Source organism: Pieris napi (assembly GCF_905475465.1).
Source record: "Pieris napi chromosome W unlocalized genomic scaffold, ilPieNapi1.2 SUPER_W_unloc_1, whole genome shotgun sequence".
Lineage (NCBI taxonomy): Eukaryota > Metazoa > Arthropoda > Insecta > Lepidoptera > Pieridae > Pieris > Pieris napi.
In genome coordinates, this window is record NW_025920860.1 from 82,963 (window position 1) to 89,994 (window position 7,032).

The 7,032-nt window shown below is 32.6% G+C and overlaps 1 long non-coding RNA gene across 1 annotated transcript; it reads left to right on the plus strand.

The window, feature by feature from the left end:
- Nucleotides 1-1,347: 1,347 nt before the first annotated feature.
- On the plus strand, nt 1,348-3,395 carry LOC125062939. The gene is made up of 2 exons (XR_007119427.1): nt 1,348-2,736; nt 2,865-3,395. It is a non-coding gene; the product is annotated as an uncharacterized LOC125062939 (long non-coding RNA).
- The last annotated feature ends 3,637 nt before the right edge of the window (nt 3,396-7,032 follow it).

The following is a 7,032-nucleotide window of genomic DNA, read 5'->3' on the forward strand; positions in this document are numbered from 1 at the left end:
AAGATTTGTGGAAATGTGTCGAGACATCGGGCATGGCTTTTACGAAGACCGAAGATACGAAGGCAAGGTCAAAAATAGTCCTACTAGTTGACCCTATGAACTATGTTCATATCCAGGATGCCACCACGGCTAAGGAGGTATGGGATAACCTGAGAAAGGCTTTTGATGACTCCGGCTTGTTGAGGAAGGTAGGTCTTCTGCGAGAACTAATTACAACAGATCTGGAAAGTTGTGGTAGTTTTGAGAACTATGTCAACAAAATCATCACATGTGCACACAAGCTTCGTTATATTAAATTCATTGTAGATGATGAGTGGCTCGGCACATTATTATTAGCCGGGTTACCAGAGTCATATAGGCCTATGATTATGGCTATGGAAAGCTCAGGTGTGTCCATCACTGCTGATTTAGTTAAAACAAAGATTTTACAGGATGTAAAGTCTCCGGACAACTCATCTGTTTTTTTTTCAAATTTCCACAAAGGCAAGGCAAAGAATAGTAAATGTTCAGGTTCTAAAGCAAATAGTAAAGGTCCCAGGTGCTTTAGGTGCAATAGGCATGGTCATTTAGCCAAATTTTGTGCCTCAAACAGCTCAAATCAAAAGAATAAGTCTGAAACTATTAATACTTCTTCTAGCTATGTTGCAGCGTTTCCAGCCTCACCAGGCCTAGAGAGTGGATGCTGGTACATTGATTCAGGAGCTGCAATGCACATGACAAACAATAGAGATTGGCTTTATGATTACGGACCTGCTTTAGTAACAAACATTAAAGTTGCAGACAACAAAATATTATATATTATATAAAAGGCTGTGGTAAAGTAAATATAGAAACATATGATGGTGAAAGTGAATTAAAAATTGGTACAATACAAGTAAAAAATGTTTTATATGTGCCAGATTTGGCTGTTAATCTTCTGTCAGTCCGCCAAATGACACAGAATAACTGTCAAGTAAAATTTAGTAAGAATACATGTAATGTTTATAAAGAGTCTAAATTAATTCTCACTGGATATATAAAGAACAATTTATATGTGGTTCATAATGAAACTTATGCTTTGATGTCATCTGTACATCTATGGCATCAAAGGATGGGTCATCTAAATTATAATGATCTTCAGAAACTTAATGAGTCTACAGAAGGAGCAGATATAGAATCAAGTAGAGAGGAGCATGTGGTATGTAATACTTGCTTAAAAGGTAAGCAAACAAGGCAACCATTCAAACATGCTGGCACAAGGGCTTCCGCCCTCCTGGAGTTGGTGCATTCAGACGTATGTGGGCCAATGGAGGAAAAGTCTCTCGGTGGTGCCAGATATTATGTCACTTTTGTCGACGATTGGTCTAGAAAGGTATTCGTTTACTTTATCAGCTCTAAATCACAAGTACTCGAAAAGTTTAAAGATTTTAAGCTACTAGTAGAGAATCAATTAAATGCTAAAATTAAAACACTAAGATCTGACAATGGAAAGGAGTATGTCAATGAAGCATTTGATAAGGTTTGTAGGGATTCTGGTATCAAACGTCAACTCACTATACCCTATACCCCCGAACAGAACGGCATGAGTGAGAGGATGAACCGAACTTTAACAGAACGTGCTAAATGTATGCTTATTAATTCTGGCCTACCTAAGAAGTTATGGGCTGAGGCAGTAGCCACCGCTGCATATGTTATCAATCGCTCACCAACAAAGTCTTTACAATATAAAACTCCTGAGGAATTATGGTCCGGCATTAAACCTAATATCAGTAACATTAAAGTGTTTGGTTGCAGAGCTATGATGCATGTGCCAAAGGAGAAGAGGTTAAAATGGGACTGTAAGTCAAAAGAGCTTATATTTGTAGGTTATTGTTTAGAGTCCAAGGGTTATAGATTGTTTGACAAAACTGAAGGAAAAGTAATGAGAAGCAGAGATGTAATCTTCCTAGAAGAGAGTGTAAATAAAGATTTTGCTTTTCTACCACTTACTGAATCGCAAGTAGTTATAAATGAAGATAATTTAGATGATACTACTGACATGACTTTAAAGGAAATTGATAGTGCAGTCTGTGCAAGTGATGATGATTATGTCCCGGAGCATTCTATATCCAGGAGTGAATCACCTATAAACAGAATTAATTTAAGGCCTAGAAAACACAGAGCTATGCCTACCTTCCTCTGTCAGAAGGAAATTAAGAAATCTATTGAGCCAGATCCTGAAACATTGGAGCAAGCCTTTAAGTTAATTTTTTGAAGTAATATTGGTTTTTTCAAAATCGAATGTAGATCCTTGTGTCTACTATAAATATGAAAATGAACATGTTATGTTTATAACTATATATGACATTTTGTTGTTTCACAACTGTCATGAGTCAGCAAACAATATAAAAATAAAAATGAAGAATAATTTCAAAATGAATGAGCTTGAAATTGCTTATTGTTATATTGGACTTTGTATTTCATACATTTCAGAAGGAATAGCCATTGATCAAACTAGGTACATAGAAAATACATTAAGACGTTTTGGTATGGAACAATGTAACTCAGTAGGAACTCCAATGGAACCGAATATCAAGTTTTCAAGTTCTGAAAAATTTGAAAGTATACCTTACCAGGAAGCCACTGGCTGCTTATTATACATCTCACAAGGAACTAGGCCAGATATATGCTATGCAGTGCATACATTATGTCGATATAATAGTTCTCATACAGAAGAGCATTGGAATGCTGTTAAGAGGTTATTTCGATACTTACAAGGTACAAAGTATCTACAGCTTGTATACAAAAGTAATGTTGATGAAGAAATTACTGGATACTCAGACTCTGATTGGGCTTCCTGTACTGAAGACAGAAAGTCATGTACTGGGTACATTTTTAATTTCCAGGGTGCAGCGATATCTTGGAATTCAAAAAGGCAGCAAACTGTTGCCTTGTCTACTACTGAGGCAGAGTATATGGCGCTCTCAGCTGCTACTCAAGAAGCTATGTGGCTGAGACAGTTGCACTGTGAACTGTGGCCTTCTTTAAAGGTTACACCTATTACTTTGTACTGTGATAATCAAAGTGCTATTAAACTTACAGGTACTTACAGTTATCATGCTAGGAGTAAACACATTGATGTTCGTCACCACTATCTGAGGAACAAAGTTGAATGTGGTGATGTCAAGATTGAATATGTGGGCACTGATTCGATTGTTGCTGACTACCTCACCAAAGCCCTACCGAAGCCCAAACACCAGCACTTCCTCATCGCTATGGGTTTGCGTTCAAGGGAGGATGTTAAACTGAACGCAACCACTTAATATTATGTAGTCTGTATCTGTCAATGTAATCTGTATCTGTCAATGTAGTCTGTTATAATAATTGTATCGCCCCTGTCTGTTCCAAGAAATTGAGCGGTTCGCACCATTGTCTAACTCAGCTGTTTTATTTATTTCTCTTTACTAAATTCCTACTCTAAAATAGTTTGTAACAAGTAGACTCCTTTCCATCATTCTCTGGCACACTTGTATTTTGTTTTTGGTGTAGTTATTGTAAATCCATGTCTGGAAGCCATAATATGTAAGACAAGCTATTAAATATGAGTCCATTTTTTTTTCTTAAGTTTTAAAATTCTGATTTAAGGGTTTCTTTATTGCTCCAGGATTTATTCCAGGTTATGATGACTCGTCTTTTAAAGGTCTTTTAAAGCTCATCGTCGTGTCTTGTCTTTGAGAAAGATACTTGTTGACCAGGTAAAGATAGTTTTAAACATATTGTAATGTACTGTTATTAACCTTTATTGGAATAGTTTGGTGGTTCGTCATAATAATAATCTTTCATTTGATAGAAAAGATTTTGCATTGTAAGTGCATACATCGAAGTTTTGTACTGGAGATGGAAGGTTGTAGTCATTATCCCCCGCGGTGACCAGCCGTATTGGGAGATGAAGAGGGGCTTCCCTGTAAAGAAAGTATAATTATTTATATTATATGAATTAGTTAACGTATAAATTGAGTTTGTACAATTTGAAGGAATTAATTTTTACTATAGTTACTTATGATTTTAGAGTAATAAGTTGATTTGTAATATCTTTTTTAATAAACAAATTTGTGAACAATACTTACCCCATACCATTATTTTATAAGTGAAACAATTTGTAAAACTATATTTATAAAACCGAAGTTTTGTAAACACCAAAATATTGAAAGCTCCTATCAAAATTTGAAGGAAACGTTTAAAAATAATAAGTGTCAACTGTCATAGCACCAGAGAACTTTCCGTCTAAAATATATCAAAAGAATAGTTTTATATAAAATAAATATATATATTAAGACATAATAGCTTATTGTCATTGATGAATTATTTTATATTTTATTTATTTTCATAGAAACATCTGTCGAAGTAAGTTTGACAGTTAAATTTCTAAACGTACTCAGAAACCACAAACAAAATTATCGTTCTTTCATTCGGTCTTGCGATGCTAATACGTTTCAGCTTATAGGCGGTCATGGTACGAAAAAATGCTATTGACTTTAGGTACCTAAACTCCGCTGCATCTCAACAGGATTGTTTTAAGAAAGTTCTTGGTAGGCCCCCAGATAACAACAGCTTAGATATGAAATACGGAAGTGTCAAGCAGAATATAATATTTAAAAGTATTTTATAATAATAGTTTAATATGAAAATAATTACGAATTATATTTATCATTGTCACTGATTTGTACACGTGATGGAGGATATGATTTCAGTTACTTCTAACTTAACTTCCTATTTCTTTATAAGCTAATCTCTTTAAATAAATGTGACAAAGATCGATGGAACGATTATAGGGAATTAAAGGGAAGAAAATTATAGAGAAGAAAAGAATAGACAAAATAAATAATACAGCTTTAAGAAAAACAACTAAGGTAACAGATGTTACAATACAAATAAATAATCTAAAGTGGAAATGGATGGGGCACATGGCAAGTTATTAAATATATTTATTAAAATATTTTTTTAAGCTATTGCATAGATTTTATCGCGGGCTTTGAGCGCGGCGACCGAATCAAGAAATTCCGTAACGAAATAAACCTAACACACGATGACGTAACATAGGTGCGGCCAATACGCGTTAGAGCGGGACAGAACGCATACTGCGTCTCACATCGGTTTAGCGTGATCGGATAGGCGTGTTAGTCTGAGTCTGGTAGAATGGTAGATTGAGTTAATATCAAAGAAAAAAAATACTGCAAAAAATAAATAATTATATTGCATACGTTTATAAAAAATGCTACACTTTACCGCGGCAGTCCCCGATTGCCACACGTATTTTTTTTTTATTTGAATCCAAGAACTCGTATAACAGTACGAAGACCGCGATAAAGGTTATTCACGAAATAATGAAATTAAAAATATTTTATTTCATATATTTTACAACACCTTACCGTAACTTTGTTTATCATGCTCTTAATGAGGTAAAAGTTTTCATTTACGTTTTTAGTTATTATTATTTATTTGTGGGTGCTTGTTTAATTTTTTCCCTTGCTAATGTTCTAATCTAAGCCGTGTACAAATTATTTGAAGAAGTCTATTAAGTATGAGGGTGTGCAATTATTTAATCAATTACTGTCTTAAATTCGTAATATTCGGGTGTTTAAGCAATTCAAAAGGGCATTAAAGATACATATCAGAATGAGCCTAGTAGACAAAACTTAGGATGGCCGATGGCGATATACGTTATATTAATTTTCTCATGTAAAAAAACAATTTTTTTTTGTAATGAGAAATAAAGTTCTTTAAACATTAAACATTAATTGATGTTTGTAAAATTTGTGATGTCATATTTTCTTGTATAATTTTATGCGTACACATTGTTTTATAACTTATAAGTAAATAAATAAAAATAAAAAGCCTTTTTATTTCTTGCAAAAGAACAAAGTAAACTTAATACTATACTACTGATATATATATTTTTAAGAAAATAAATGACACTATTTTTTTTGAGCCTCCCCACCAAGTGACCCACTTATGGTCATCATATAATATATCGACGCTTGAAAGGCAAAAATATCTAATCGACAAAAATACCTAAAATGAGTTCTATATACCATTCGAATCGTCAATTTTTCTGCGTCGTTTGGTCTACTCGTCGTGCGTTTACGACGCATTTCATGTCGCTTAGATATTGAGGAATTTACACAAAATCACCAATTATGTGCTTACTAACCGACGAAAAAAAAGGGGTTTTTCGAAAATTCTACACTTAAGAAAATTAGGAAATGGCTATATCAACTTAGTATATTGTTCATGTCTTTAATGTTTTATTTGTTTGGACTTAATTATTTTTACTTGTTTGAAAATTTCTCTTCGAAAATACTTAGTAGATTCTACCCGTAAAAAAATATTATGAATTGTACCTACAGTTATATTTACTTGATGCCTTTATTTTGTGAAATTGTGACTTATAAGATTTTACCTGTACTGAAATGGAATATTATTGGTGCTTAGATGTTTTGACTACTTTAAAACAATATAACTTTTTGAATTCTAGATATTTTTACTTGATAACTTTTTTATCAATGATGTCGGTTAGATATTTTTACAAAACATATTAAATCTTAATATTTTGTAGTTTTTGAAGACTGATTGATTAATTATTCCTACCTTAAAAATTATTTAAGCATTAATGTTGCTATTATTTGTAAGGATGTTTTGTTTGCCAAAGGTTTACTTTATGTTTTATTAATGCAGAGCACAAGAGCTACTTTTTTGTTATTGTTTTTGAAGACTGGTTTTGATACTAATATTGATCTAATTTTATGCCTTAAAGTTCCGAACTACATAAATTTATAAGTGTTCTATAATACAAATTACACAATACAAATTAAATACAATACAATATTGTTTTGATTTTATAGATTTATTTTAAATAAAGAATTTTATTCAACATAACTTTTTTTAATTTCATGTGTGTTATATGTGTTATTAATTATTTATTACTTTTAGTAAAATATTGTCGGTTAAGAAGGATCATTCGCATTAATTTTATCTATTAAGATACATTTTAAGTGGTTGATACTAAATGTACAA